Below are 15,667 nucleotides of genomic sequence, written 5' to 3'. Positions count from 1 at the left end.
TCCTCCCTTATCCCCTTCTTATAGCAGACTTTGCACCTCTTTTGACTTTTTCCCTTCTTGCCAGTTTGGGGAACTTCTCCTGGAAAGTGTTGCCGCCCTGATACGATGCGTGTGGCCCCGCTTCCAGAAGTACTGGGTGCCCCCCCTCCTTGGTCCCTAAAGATTAGTTTCTTGATAACCACCTCTTGAAATTCCAGGAAAGTTCCCGTGTGGCCTGTACAAAGCCATCGGTATGATGTGCACGGCCAGCTTCTTAAAACACACCGCATGGCGCTGTAGGGCTTCAGGACTTGATCTGACAAGTCCATCCCTCCCATGTACCTATTGTAGTCCAGGATGCAGTCTGGTTTGCGGGTCTCTGTACCGGTACCTCGTACAGGTACATGGGTACTGGTGTGGCCATGTATTGTTGTCACTACAAGGACATCTCTTGTACTTGACACACAATATGTTGCTGCTAGATTGTGCCCTGCTCTCACCCCTTCTGAGTGTTTCCCAAGCAGAGTCTTAGGGAGGCCTCTCAGATTCTTCTAGCAGTGCCGCATGCCGCAGGACTGGAAGCAAGGGAGTTGAAGAGTGGGACGCTGGTATAAAAATTATCCAGGTAGAGGTGGTAACCCTGGTCCAGCAGTGGGTGCACCAAATCCCACACAATTTTTGCATTAACTCCCAGTAAGGGTGGGCATTCTGGGGCTGAATACTGCTGTCCTTACCTTCATATATCCTAAATCTGTAGGTTTACCCTGATGTACTCTCACATAGCTTATACATCTTCTCGCCATACCTTGCCCTCTTACCCGGCAGGTACTCGCGGAATTGAAGCCTCCCTTTAAAATGTATCAAGTACTAATCAATAGAAATACACTTCTCGGGGTGTATGCTTGGGAAAACCGGGCACTGAAACGGTCTAATAGGGGTCTCCGTTTATACAAACGGTCAAAACTGGGGTCATCTCGGGGTGGCCACGGCTCCTTATCAGTATAATGTGAGAAGCAAAGTATTGCCTAATTTATTTATTTTTTTAGGTTACAGTTCAGTTCTGAAGTTGCTTTGAGGGGCCCATATATTAGAAACCCCTATCAAACACCCCATTTTAGAAACTAGACCCTCAAAGTATTCACAACAGCATTTAGAAAGTTTATGAACCCTTTAGGTGTTTCACAGGAATTATAGCAAAGTAGAGGTGAAATTTACATATTTTTTTTTGTCAGAAAATCCTTTTTATACCATTTTTTTTATAACACAAAAGGTTTTATCAGAGAAACGCAACTTAATATTTATTGCCCAGATTCTGCAGTCTTGAGAAATATCCCACATGTGGCCCTAGTGCGGTAATGGACTGAAGCAGCGGCCTCCGAAGCAAAGGTGTATGGATTCACACGAGCATGTTCCGTCCATAAAAGTACGGAACGTATTTCGGCCACAAATCCCAGACCGAACACACTGCAGGGAGCCGGGCTCCTAGCATCATAGTTATGTACGACGCTAGGAGTCCCTGCCTCGCTGCAGGACAACTGTCCCGTACTGTAATCATGTTTTCAGTACGGGACAGTAGTTCCACATATGCCTATATCGACTGAAAAATTAAGAAGTTATGGCTTTTGGAAAGTGGGGAAGAAAAAGTGAAAAATAAAAAATGGCTACGGCGGGAAGCAGTTAATAGAAATACTGTGGTGTAAAAGCCGCCCAAGATCGTCCAAAACAGATGTGAATACAGCCCAATGCTGACAACAACAACAAGGTGGCATTATTAGATCTATCACCAATGTGGCTACAGCAAATGGTTAGCGGACTCCGCTTACTTGTGCTGGCCCCACCCACAACATGGGGCCACATTTAGATTTTTTCCAGGGCCACTTTAAGCTCCCAATCTGCCCCTAAGTATCGGTATCGAAGTCCAAATTCTGGTATCGTGACAACCCTACCTACTAAAAGCTTAGTATTATCATCTTTGTCTGACTTAAAGGGAGTCTGTCACCAAAAATTTATCAAACTAGTAGCAGGGTAATATACGGTGCCCACCAAAAGCTCCGGAACACCCTCATAACTTTTGAAGGGTTCGAGGTAGAGGGTTGAAATTTGGTGGGATTTAATGGGGTCATAAAATCTACCAGTTAACGCAAAAAAAAACACAACCCCACCCCCTTGGGGGCGGTGGGGTGGACAGCAAGTGTGTGCGTGTGTGTGCGTGTGTGTGCGTGTGTGCCAAAATAAGGACCCCCGGGGTTCATCATTCCCCCGCTATTTAACGACTCCAAACTGTGTGTCTTGTCCGGCCAAACAAAGCAAGCCTGAGGACATGTATTGTGTATTAATACAAACATAACAATTACTGTATTAAATCAAATGTTCTAACTGATGTCCAACAACTTCACAGTGTCCTAAGCAACCATAAAACGTGTTGATAACGTTATTTATAACATCTGGTGTCATTGAATTCAAAATGTTCACTATTCTTTCCCGCAGCTCATCTAAGTTTGCAATCCTAGTCTCTTAGACTTTACTTTTTAAATACCCCCAGTAAAAAAACAAAAAAAAAAAGTCTAATGGGGTCAGATTTGGTGAACTCGGTGGCCATTCTATCGGGCCTCTTCTACCAATCCATTGATCAGGAAAATTATCGTTCAGAAGATTGAGCTCGCAGAGAAAAATGAGCCAGAGCTCCATCCTGCGGATACAAAACATAGCGGAAAGCTTCTCCAGCAATATTTTGAATAGCCGCTATCACTTGCTTTCTTAACAAATTCCAGTAATTTTCTGCATTTATGTTTCCTTCAATGAAAAACGGTCCTACAATAGGATTGAGCAATATTCAGGCCCAAACGTTAACCTTCTGAGGATACTGGGTATGACTGTCTCTCATCCAATGTGGATTTTCGTCTGTCCAATACGTCATGTTCTGTCGATTTACAGAACCGTTTAGCTCTAACGTAGCTTCATCCGAAAAACAGGTCCAGTTGAAAATATGGTTATCAAAAAATAGTGTCATCATTGTATCGCAAAATTCCACTCTTCAGTCAATCATCTTCGGATAGCTCCTGAACAAGACGTATTTTAGAATGATGATAATGACGCTTCTTCAAAATTCGATGGACTGATCTGGCGCTGATATCATTTTGTTGTGCTCCACTCGAGACAGATGTATGAGGATTATCATGTACAGTGAGCAGAACATCTAAAGCTTTTTCATCATTACTCGCTTGTTTGGGTCTTCCGGATCTTGGTGCGTCTTTAATTGAACCGGTTATTTCGAAACGATGAATAGTCCTTTTAACAGTTGACAATGAAATGTGCTGAGCTTGGTTCTCGAGCTGTATATATATGTACTGAGCTTGGTTCTGGAGCTGTATATATATGTACTGAGCTTGGTTCTGGGGCTAAATACATGTACTGAGCTTGGTTCTGGGGCTAAATACATGTACTGAGCTTGGTTCTGGGGCTAAATACATGTACTGAGCTTGGTTCTGGGGCTAAATACATGTACTGAGCTTGGTTCTGGGGCTAAATACATGTACGAGCTTGGTTCTGGGGCTAAATACATGTATGAGCTTGGTTCTGGGGCTAAATACATGTATGAGCTTGGTTCTGGGGCTAAATACATGTATGAGCTTGGTTCTGGGGCTAAATACATGTATGAGCTTGGTTCTGGGGCTAAATACATGTATGAGCTTGGTTCTGGGGCTAAATACATGTATGAGCTTGGTTCTGGGGCTAAATACATGTATGAGCTTGGTTCTGGGGCTAAATACATGTATGAGCTTGGTTCTGGGGCTAAATACATGTATGAGCTTGGTTCTGGGGCTAAATACATGTATGAGCTTGGTTCTGGGGCTAAATACATGTATGAGCTTGGTTCTGGGGCTAAATACATGTATGAGCTTGGTTCTGGGGCTAAATACATGTATGAGCTTGGTTCTGGGGCTAAATACATGTATGAGCTTGGTTCTGGGGCTAAATACATGTATGAGCTTGTTCTGGGGCTAAATACATGTATGAGCTTGTTCTGGGGCTAAATACATGTATGAGCTTGTTCTGGGGCTAAATATATGTATGAGCTTGTTCTGGGGCTAAATATATGTATGAGCTTGGTTCTGGGGCTAAATATATGTATGAGCTTGGTTCTGGGGCTAAATATATGTATGAGCTTGGTTCTGGGGCTAAATATATGTATGAGCTTGGTTCTGGGGCTAAATATATGTATGAGCTTGGTTCTGGGGCTAAATATATGTATGAGCTTGGTTCTGGGGCTAAATATATGTATGAGCTTGGTTCTGGGGCTAAATATATGTATGAGCTTGGTTCTGGTGCTATATATATATATATATATATATATATATATATATAAGATTGGTCCTGGTGCTGTATATAAATGTATAAGCTTGGTTCTGGAGCTGTATATATGTATTGAGCTTCGTTCTGGTGCTGAATATATGTACTGAGCTTTGTTCTGGGGCTGTATATATTTAGGAGCTTGGTTCTGATGCTGTAATTATGTAGGGTATATTTCTAATAAGAAAATTGCTGGGCAGATGGAATTGTTTTAATTTCATTGTATATTTAATGGGAACCTGTCAGATAGTTTTAACACCTTGAACCGCCACCATTCAGTAATACATGACCTGACAATATTTCCAAACATTCACGTGTTTGTTTGTTTTTTCAGATGCAGCAAAATCTATAAGATCGACGATGCACACTATATGCTAGTTACTCGGAAGAGTCACATAGTCTGGACTCCAAAGCTACCTTTTCTTGCTTGATATCCCCCCCCCCCCCGCCCAGCTGTTGTACATCACTACCAGTCTCCTCCAACTTTCTCGGATGTGCCATTGCCTTGTACTTCTTGGGCACGTACCATGCAGCGAGGTGTACTCTGCCCGGCTGGACCACAGATGCCAGTACAAGGCAACGGCGCAACTGCAAGAGTTGGAGGAGGCTGCTAGTGATGTAGAACAGCCAGGGGGATGTCAGTCAAAATCTGGGGGACAGCATTTCAATTTTCGCCAAAGTGAGCAGAAAAGCTAGAATCGGTCCTGTGGGAGGGACAGCATTTGCAGGAGCGGGATAGAACTAGCAGACGTGCGTCAAGATAGGCACGTCTGCTAGTGGTAGAAGTTAGAATACGCCTCTCTGACGATGCATGCCCTGACAGAGAAGAACAGGAAAGCAGGGCCGTGGTCATCTGGTGAGGTTAGTGTGGTACTCGCCTCCTGCCCCAGCCAACGCTAAACTGATCGGTTGACGCTAGGGAGGGATTAATTATAGAGCCCATCTAACTCACTACAGAGGGCTCTATGTGGGGATAATAATTCCCCCCCCCCCCCCCATAGAGCACTCAGCAGTCAGACGCTCAACCTTCCCTGCTGTATAATAAAATACAGAGGGCTCTATGGGGATGGGGGGGATTATTCCCCCTTCATAGAGTGCTCTGCAGTCACTTATATGGTTAGATCCCCCCTTCCCATAGAGCCCTCAGTAGTTACTAATATATTGCAAGGGGAGGTCAGATTGTCCCCCACAGAGCCGTCAGAGTCAGACACTCAGACCAACCCATAGAGCCCCCAGCAGTCAGTCAGACAATCTGACGTCCCCTTGCAATATAATCCCCCCCATACAGCCCTCAGTAGTTATTTGACTACAAGGGGAGGGGTGACTACTTAAAGGGGTTTTCCTGCGAGGGACATTTATGACATATCCACAGGATATGTTATAAATGTCAGATAGATGTGGGTCCCACCTCTAGGACCTGAACCTCTCTCTAGAACGGGGCACCCTAAACCCCGTTCTACATCTTTCTGCTCTCACTGCCTCCCGGCCACTTCCTGGTCAAGAATTACGAAAACAGTGTAGCTCATTAAGCTACGCTGTTTCCGTAACTGCCATGCACTTCTGAGAGTTACGAAAACTGCGTAGCCCAGCGAGTTACGCGGTCTTCTTAACTACCGACCAAGATAGGTCATAAATGTCCCTCATGGGAAAACCCCTTTAAAGTGTAAACTTCTAAAAAAAACTTCTGACCTGTCAGTGAAATGTCAGAAGTTTTGATCCGTGGGGGTCCAAGCACTGAAACCCCCACCTATCGCTAAAACATAGTGGCAGAAGCACTTAGGTGACCGCTGTGCCGCTTAGTTTCTGATCTGCTTTTCTCTGAAAGCCGAGCAAGCGGTGTACGGACGTACACCACTCCGAGGAATGCCGATTAGACGAAGCAGCACAGCATTGAACCGAACACTTCTGCCGCTTCATTTTAGCAATCGGTGGGGGCTCTGACCCCCCACCGTTTAAAAGTTCTGACTTTTCACTATGACATATCAAAAGTGTTTTAAACGTTTAGTTTCACTTTAAAGAGGTGTTACAATTTTTAATTATTATTTTTTCTTTAATACAACAGTGTGTTCGGTGCAACGTTCTATATAGTTTTTATTAAAAGTGATTTTTACTTGAGATACAGCGGTTTTGTATCTTGTATACAGAGCAGCTGTATCTAGTGCTAAAACCTGTATCCGTCAGGTCAGTGGCACTGATTTGTAAAGTGTCAGCGGGTTGGGGGGGTTTTGAATTGCATGTGAGGGGGAAGGAGGGGGCCCAAGTTGTGCCAACAGCCCAGGGCCCATAGTACACTTAATCAGCCACTGGTTAAAACAGGTGTTTTCCAGAAATTTGTGCGCAATCTATGCTGACAAGACAGCTCTCCAATTATCGTTATAGCGTTTATGCAAATACTATTGACACGCTGCGGAATAAAATTCTGCACCGCATGTCAATTTCTGAGCGGTTTTTCCACTTCGCATTGACGCAGTGTGTGGACGAGATTTGTTCTATCTCATCCGCTTTGCTACTACTGTATTTGCTGCGGATTCGCAACAAATTCCTTTCTGGTATTTTAGTTTATAATGTGGGGGCATATGTAAGATGAGCAGAGTACATCAGAGCATCATAACATGGTATAATAATGGGGTAAAAAACCACAATAAAATAATCCATAGATGTGTGTTATGCTGTGAAGCAATCCTTTCTGCACAGGCCGCACTGATAAATGGTGTCCTTTCTTATCCCCCTTTTGGTCCGCACTCTGCACCTTTGCAGTTTGGAGAGTTTTGCTGGGAAAGTGTTGTCCTGGTATAATACGGGCACCCTCACTTCCAGCAGACATGTTGGAGCCCTTCCCTCCCTGGTTTCCGAATATTAGGGCCTTCATAAATCGCTTCTTGAAAACAGAAGAAATGTTCCCCTCGGGACTGCACAACTGCATATTTTTTCTTTCCTGACTTATGGGAGCCTTAACTTATTTTATTTTTCATAGACTGAGTGGTAGGAGGGCTGTTTTTTTGTGGGACGATATGTAGTTTTTTTTGGGCACTATTTAGGGGCGAATGCAAATTTTTTAATCACTTTTTATTCGATTATTTTGAAGAGAAGGTGGGGCTGGGCGATTAATCGAATGGAGATTAATTCGCCCTTAAAGGGTCACTTGCCTGGTCCGCCCCATCTAAGAAGCTGAGCCCCGTCGCCTTATCTGCTCCCTGTTCTGTCCTGGCTCTGCCTCTACCGTTTTACACAACCATGATCGGGACATGAAAAACGGTCCCTGTGTCGGCTGGATTTCCCGGCCCGACCACGGTAGATGTGAACAGGACTCCAGGATTCATAGTCGTATATGGTGCTAGGAGTCCCAGCTTTCCGACGAAACTGCTGTTCTGTACTAAACAGAGTACAGAACAGCAGTTCCGTTGGGAAGCAGGGACTCCTAGTATAGTGCCACATCCCCTTGTATATAGCACCACCCTATAGATAGCACTACTGCAGCTCCCTCTAGAAGCAGGAGCCCCGGCCAGAGCATTGCTGATGCTCTGGCCAGGGATTCTGCTCCTAGAGTGAGTTCCTGGCGTCTGTCTATAAGGGCTTTCCCAAGACCAGAGTTTTCGGCAAGAAATCTTGTGAAGCTCTTGCCAGGGAAACAGCTTCTAGAGGGAGCGCCCGACAATGCTCTTGCCGGGGATTCCGCTCCTAGAGGGAGCTACAGTGGCGCTATCTATGGGGGGATGGGGTGCAATCTATATGGGCACTGTGGCACTAAATGGGGGGGTGGCACTTTGTGGGCACTATGGCACTCTATATGTGGCACTATGTGGGCACTATCTACCAGGGCATTGCGGCACCATCTACATGGGCACTGGTGTTTTAAGGGGGTTGGGACAAAAAAAGACAACCGACAAATTAAAGCCATCAGTGTTATCTGCCTGGCCCTGCTGCAATTTAGACTGCTCTCGTCTGCAACGTCGGAAACCGACTGAGGTGATGACGGCCAGAGAGGGATGTTAGTGGACGCAGTGCATAATTGATTATAGATTTTGTTTACCTGTTCCCTGCTGGGAAACAGGTTAACAGAAGTTATAATCAATTAGATATACATTTTTCCAATTGTATTTCTGATAAAGTATTTGCAGAGGTTTAAAGTTGTGAAGATACGTACAATTATTATAGTAATATGTTAAATTATTTATATAAAGAAAACAATTCATTAAATTATCTCCTGGTCTTTTTTTCAGTTTATTTAAAGGCAATAAGAAAATAGAGATTCAAATTGAAAGTGGCCCATAGGATTGAAAGAAATCTAGATTAAATTTTTTGGCAAAATTGCCCAGGCCTACATACTGCCGCCCGTAGATAGTTGCCCACATACAGCCATGCCTGTAACGGCCATGGCCCATCGTTCCTACTCACCCCTCGACGGCCGCGGCCATGACTCAAAGTGCTGGTCGGCAACTCCTTCCTAGGAGACGCCAACACTCACTTTCGCCTTGCTGCACTAGGGTGCGCGCGCTCGGCCTTAAAGGGCTAGTGTGCACACATGAAAAGAATCTCGAATTAGCCATGATCACCCTGGACTATATCAGGGGCTCTGCCCTTTCACTCATTGCCTGAGCGTTGAGTTTACCCGGGTTAGTCTTGCAAATGGTCCCTTAGTACTATCCTGTTCCCAGTGTTCCCGTACCTGCATCCCGTGCTACCTTGTTCCTGAGCCTTAGAAAGTTGGAGTCGTGTTGTGCCACCCAGCACGCCTGCGGTGTTACACCACGCCTGGTGTCTGCTGCCAAGGTCCCATCTGAGCCAAGCCGTTGCTACGGTCTGAACTACTCAGAGAGGCAGCAGGCAGCCCTGCCCTCCCCATCAGCAGGGGCCCTATTCAGTCCCAGCCCGCCCCTGCTAGTGCTCTCCCTGCCCCTCCTCCCCATCAGCAGTGGCCATTAGCGGCGCTAGCGCGCTGCACTAGCGCGCTGCACTAGTAATTTTTTTAATTATGTTCAGTTCGGGCGGCCATGGGCCCCCTGGGAGCGGCGGGCCCTGGGAGGCTGCCCGAACCACCCATATGATGATCCGCCACTGGGGTCAACATGCTCACTACACCCCTAAGTAAATACCTTGAGGGGTGTAGCTTGCCAAATGAGGTAACTTCTGGGGGGGGGGGGTTCCACTGTTTTGGTCCCATAGGGACTTTGCAAATGTGACATGGCACCCAGAAACCAATCCAGCAAAATCTGCACTCCAAAAGCCAAATGGTGCTCCTTCACTTCAGAGCCCTGCCGCCTGTCCAAACAGCAGTTTATGACCGCATATGGGGTTTTGTCGTAGTCAGGAGAAATTGCTTTACAAATGTTGGGGGTTTCACTTCTCTCTCTCCTTTTATTTGTTGAGAAAATTAGTTACATTATTTTTCCTATAAACTGTAGCTTTAGCTCAATTTTCCACTGCCCAATTCTAATAAAATCTATGAACACCTGTAGGGTCAACATGCTCACTACACCGCTAACTGAATTCCTCAAGGGGTGTAGTTTCCCAAATGGAGTCACTTTTGGGCAGTTTCCACTGTACTGGTACCTTAGGAGCGTTGCAAAAGCGATATGGTGCCGAGCAACCAATCCAGCAAAATCAGTGCTTCAAAAGCCAAATGGCACTCCTTCCCATCTGAGCCCTACCGTGTGCCCAAACAGCAGTTTATGACCACATATGGGGTATTTCTGCACTCTGGAGAAGTTGCTTTATAAATGTTGGGGATATTTTTCTTAGCTATTCCATGTGGAAATTGTTGATTTTTAATTTTTTAGCTATAACGACATCTTATCAATTATTATTTTTACACAAAAGTACTTAACATTGCATAATAAAATCTATGAAACACCTGTAGGGTCAAAATGCTCACTACACCGAATTCCTTGTGGGGTGTAGTTTCCAAAATGGGGTGTTTCATTTTTTTTGGAACAAGACCTCTTCAAACCTGACATGGTGCCAAAAATATAATCTAAAGAAGGCCCCCAAATCCACTAGGTACTCCTTTGCTTCTCAGGCCTGCACTTCAGTCAATCCATTACCACACTAGGGCCACATGGGGGATATTTCTAAAGATTGCAGAATCTGGGCAATAAATATTTCTTTGTATTTTGCTGGCAAAACCTTCTGTGTTACAGGGGAAAAAAATGAATTAAAATGGAATTTCTGCACAAAAAATGAAATTTGTAAAATTCACCTCCACTCCACTTTAATTCTTGTGAAACACCTAAAGGGCTAAGAAACTTTCTAAATGCTGTTTTGAATACTTTGAGATGTGCAGTTTTTAAAATGGGTTTGATTTATGGGGAGTTTCTAATATATAGGCCCCTCAAAACCACTTCAGAACTGTACGGTTCCCTAAAAATAAAAAAATAGGCTTTTGAAATTATTTTATAAGCCTTGTTGAGTCCAATAAAAATAAAATAAAAAATAAAAAAAGGATGTTCAAAAAACAAATGGCAACATATTTTGTGTTGTGTAACTAACTGTTTTACAAGCAGATACGTTAAAATTGAGAAAAATGCTAATTTTTACACATTTTCTCTCAATTTTGGCAATTTTTATAAATAAATACTGAATGTATCAATCGAATTTTATCTCTGACAAAGTACAATATGTCACAAGAAAACAGTCTCAGAATTGCTCGGATAGGTAAAAGCATTCCAAAGTTATTGACACGTCAGATTGAGGCTCTGGTAGGAAGGTCAAGAGTGGCTGCAGCGGGAAGGGGTTAAAGAGGCTCTGTCACCAGATTATAATCTGATCGGCGCTGTAATGTAGATAACAGCAGTGGTTTTTATTTTGAAAAACTATAATTTTTTACCAAGTTATGAGCAATTTTAGATATATGCTAATTCGTTTCTTAATAGACAACTGGGCGTGTTTTTTACTTTTTATCAACTGGGCGTTGTACAGAGAAGTGTATGACGCTGACCAATCAGTGTCATACACTTCTCATTGTTCCAGCCCGGCTTCTGTCACTGCACAATCACACTGTAACAATGGGCTGGAACAATGAGAAGTGTATGACGCTGATTGGTCAGCGTCATACACTCCTCTGTACAACGCCCAGTTGGTAAAAAGTTAAAAAACACACCCAGTCGTATATTAAGAAAGTCATTAGAATAAATCTAAAATTGTTTAGAATTTGGTCAAAAATTATCGTTTTTTTTAAATAAAAACCACTGTTGTAATCTACATTACAGCGCCAATCAGATTATGTAGGAGAAAGGGCACTTATAATGTGGTGACAGAGCCTCTGTAAGACCATTTTCTGCCGGCTGCCTCTGTCTTTTCCTGACATGAATGTGCATGACTGACACCAACCAAAGACATATCTGTGAAAAGTTGATGTGCAGTCCTTAGAAAGACATTCATAAGAGATCTGCATACCGTCAATAGAAACTCAGACCACAGTTCAAGGCAGAGGTGAATCGGCGATTTGTCGCACCACTCAGTAACCATACGCCATCGCGGGAGGTTACATCCCGCACGAGGACCTATAGTTACGGAGTCGTTCTCGGCCCAACAGTGCGCATCGGGAAGTGGGATGTAAGAAAGTGTAAGTAAAAAAATAAAATACAAAAAAAGTTTTATAAAAGTGTAAAAATTATTTTTTTTTAAGTCTTTTATTATGTGAAAAAAAATGAAACCGTTAAAAAAAAACAAAAAAAACAAAAACAAAAGTACACATATTTGATATCACCACGTTCATAACGACCCAAATTATAATGTTACTTGTCCCGCACAGTGAACACCGCAAAAAAATAAAAAAGCTATGCCAGCATCGTTATGTTTTGGTCACCACCCCTCTCAATATATAGAATAAAAAGTGATCAAAGTGTCGCATGTACCCCAAAATAGTACCAATAAAAACTAACACCCGGCCGACTTTGACCCGTTTTGCATCAGTTTATTTCCCTGTCCGTTTTAAAAACGGACGAATGTCATTTGTAAATTTTTTGCTACTGCCACAGCCCCCCCCTCGTAGGTAGTGCCACACAGCCCCCCCTCGTAGGTAGTGCCACACAGAACCCTTTTACATAGCACCCCCCCCCCACCCCATAGATGGCACCAGCCCCCCTACCTTTTTGCAGATAGCGCCACCGTTCCAGGAGAAATCCCTGACTTCACTGTCCATATATAGACAGTGAAGTCAGGGACTTCTCCTGGAGCGGAAACACCGGCCACAGCGCCAGGGATAGAAGTCCCTGTGGACTTCTCCTGGAGTGGAATCCCCAATCCCCGGCCACAGCGTTGCCGAAGCCGTGGTCGGGGATTCCGCTACTACAGGGAGCTATGATTAAGGACCCCAGTGGTCTGAAACGCGTAAGCGTGGTCCCGGGATTTTTGTTTTATCCCTGTTTTTAAAATGACCTAATAAAAATTGGAAATTTTATATGTTGGAGTGCTGGATCTGCCTTTTCTACACACCATTTTTGTTTCATTAGCCTGCAGTCGACACAGGATCAAGCTCAGGAGGATCTACGAGCACCTACAGCTTTTGGATTTTTTATTCATACATTGGTATCAATCAAGCTTCATAAAAACGCATTGGAAAAATGCAATCAAGCATGTTGGTTATGAGGTGAGCAAAACTTTTGGTAAAACATTTTTTCACTTTTCGCCTAAAATATATTCTTAAAGTGAAGCTAAACGTTCGACAAACTTCTGACATGTCATAGTGACATGTCAGAAATTTGTATTGGTGGGGGTCCTAGCACTGAGACCTCCACCAATTGCTAGAACGAAGCAGCTGAAGCGCTTGTGTGAGCGCTCAGCTGCTTCGTTTCTGTTCTGCTTTTTCCGGAAAGCCGATGTATCAGAGTATCGGCTCATAGACTTTCTATTGAGCCCGTACACGATACATTTATTTACGGAAAAAGCCAAACAGACACGAAGCAGCTGAGCGCTCACACGAACGCTTCAGCTGCTTCGTTCTAGCGATTGGTGGGGGTCTCAGTGCTCGAAGCCCACCAATACAAATTTCTGACATGTCACTATGACATGTCAGAAGTTTGCCGAACATTCAGATACACTTTAAAAAAAAAGGAGGCCCCAAAATCCACTAGGTGCGCCTTCTCTTCAGAGGCCGGTGCTTCAGTCCATTACCGCACTAGGACCACATGTGGGATATTTCTAAAAACTGCAGAATTTGGACAATAAATATGGAGTTGTTTCTCTGGTAAAACCTTCTGTGGTACATATTTTTTTTTTTATAACACAAATGAATTTCAGCAAAAAAAATAAAAATGTAATTTGTAAATTTAATTCCTGTGAAACACGTAAAGGGTTAAAACACTTTCTAAATGCGCTTTTGAATACTTTGAGGGGTGCAGTTTTCAAAATGGGGTGATTTATGGGGACTTTCTAATATATAGGCCCCTCAAAGCCACTTCACAACTGAAGTGGCCCCTGAAAAAAATAGCCTTTTGAAACGTCCTGAAGGGGTTAACAGACCAACCCCCAAAACGACAAGTTGTTCAGAAAATGGTTCCCTGAAATCGCTGATGTACGTGCGGCTTTACACGACAGGCAGCGTTTGTTCAGGTTAAAGACGGCGTCTCTTTCAAGTCACACAAAATGTAATGGCACCTAAAGATTCCTGTCACTTGTCATGGCGCACACAGCACAATACCACGGGCGCTACTGTAATATTACTCGAGTATTAATGAATGGGATGGAGTGTGCACATATAGGTAAGCGTACACTTCACTCACATCACGGAGAGCCTGGTCTGTGTTCAGTAAGACATGGCATCCTTCAGAGGATGTGGTTAACCCGCTATTATATTATACACAGAGGAGGAGAATTGGGGCCCAGATGCTATGCATTAGAGAACCTAGTGACAAATAGCGCCAAATTCCATCCAGAGACTACATATAGACAACTATGTAATAAATGAATGATGTACTTGAATGACCCACAGTTACGCTCTGGCACTTGACATAGAGACAACATACACAACATGTGCGGAGCGGTATAGCGGATAACACGGATGAAGATGCTGAGGGCGCTTGGTGTATACCGCTCAGCTCCTACCTCTGAGACGTTAATCCCGGTCACATAGATAGACAGGATCCACGCACACTCCTCCAGGCGCAGCTACAGCTGAGGTGTAAAGCGGCCAACAGCGAGCAGCCCGACATCAAGCCCCGCCCGAGATGTCAGTCACACCGGAGCATGCGCATTGAGAGGACTCCCGTCGATAAATTCTATTGGTTGCCTGAATTATGATCCTGTTACTAAGCTCAAAATAAACATCTTTCACAGAGGTAGGCACTACGGGGAACTTAGCTCAATTGGTAAAGCTCTCGCCTACCGAGTAGGGGTTGTGGGATCGCAGCCCGTATTTTCCAACGTTTTCGTGTACGGGAAGAACAGTATGAATGGATAGTGCTCAGCTCATTTTGCAGCCTTCATAAAGTTTTGTGACCAGGCTCTTTATATTAAAAATTCAGGGTAGATTATTGGTGTATGGCGATTGAAATTTCCGGTGTAGTCTATTCTGTATTCCCCAAAAACGATAGGTTAGGGCCTTTTCACATCACCATTGCCCTTCCGTTGAGGGGGTCTGTTTGCCTTTCCATCAAGTTAACCCCTCAGCGGAAAGGCAAACGGAAACCTGTTTCCGTTTCCCTCACCATTGATATCTGGCTGGAGGATCGTATTTTATTTTTATTTTTTTAATTAAAATCCTAAATTGTGACCTGACTCGGCAGCGGTCAGGTCTTGTGCGCTTCACCAGCGCTCTTTAGTCTGTAAGAAACACCCATTGTTAATGGATTGGCCAATCCAAGAACAGTGGGCGTGTCTTAAACTCAGTCTAAGAAGCGCTGTAGGGGGAGCGGACGACAGAGTAGGACAGGAGGGCACCGCCAGTGGAGTAACTATAGGGGTTGCAGCATTCGCATTCCCCCCCCCCCCCACCACATCAAATAAATGTTACTATAGTAACTGGGGCCTATGTAATAAACTACACGGGCCCCTGTTACTATAGTAACTGACAGTACTTACCCTCCCTCTTTCCGGAGCACAGCGGATGTTCTAACGTCACAGCGCTGTGCACTGCGCATAACGTCACAACGCTATGCGCTGCGCATAACATCCCGACACTCGATGGAGTGAGGACATCTGCTGCGGCCGAAGAGTTGGGTAAGTTTAAAACCACTGCTGAAGCTGACTCCCAGGACCCCCACCAATCAGCTGTTGTTTTTTTTTTTCTAAGGCCCCATGCACACGAGCGTGCCCGCAATCACGGCCCGCAAAATGCGAAAGAACGGACATGTTCCATAATTCCCGGAACATTTCCACGGCACTGACACTCTTCCGTAGTGCT

The 15,667-nt window shown here is 44.3% G+C and overlaps 1 protein-coding gene across 4 annotated transcripts in view; it reads right to left on the bottom strand.

The window, feature by feature from the left end:
* LOC142660646 (uncharacterized) overlaps positions 1-14,497 on the bottom strand; it is a 228,571-nt gene extending 214,074 nt beyond the window's left edge. For all 4 annotated transcript variants that reach the window (XM_075837341.1, XM_075837343.1, XM_075837339.1 and 1 more), the window contains exon 1: positions 14,371-14,497. The gene's annotated coding sequence lies outside the window, so the exon portion shown is untranslated. The remainder of the gene's footprint in view (positions 1-14,370) is intronic.
* Positions 14,498-15,667: the final 1,170 nt, after the last annotated feature.

Source organism: Rhinoderma darwinii, chromosome 9, assembly GCF_050947455.1.
Source record: "Rhinoderma darwinii isolate aRhiDar2 chromosome 9, aRhiDar2.hap1, whole genome shotgun sequence".
Lineage (NCBI taxonomy): Eukaryota > Metazoa > Chordata > Amphibia > Anura > Rhinodermatidae > Rhinoderma > Rhinoderma darwinii.
This window is presented reverse-complemented; position numbering and strand designations above follow the sequence as displayed.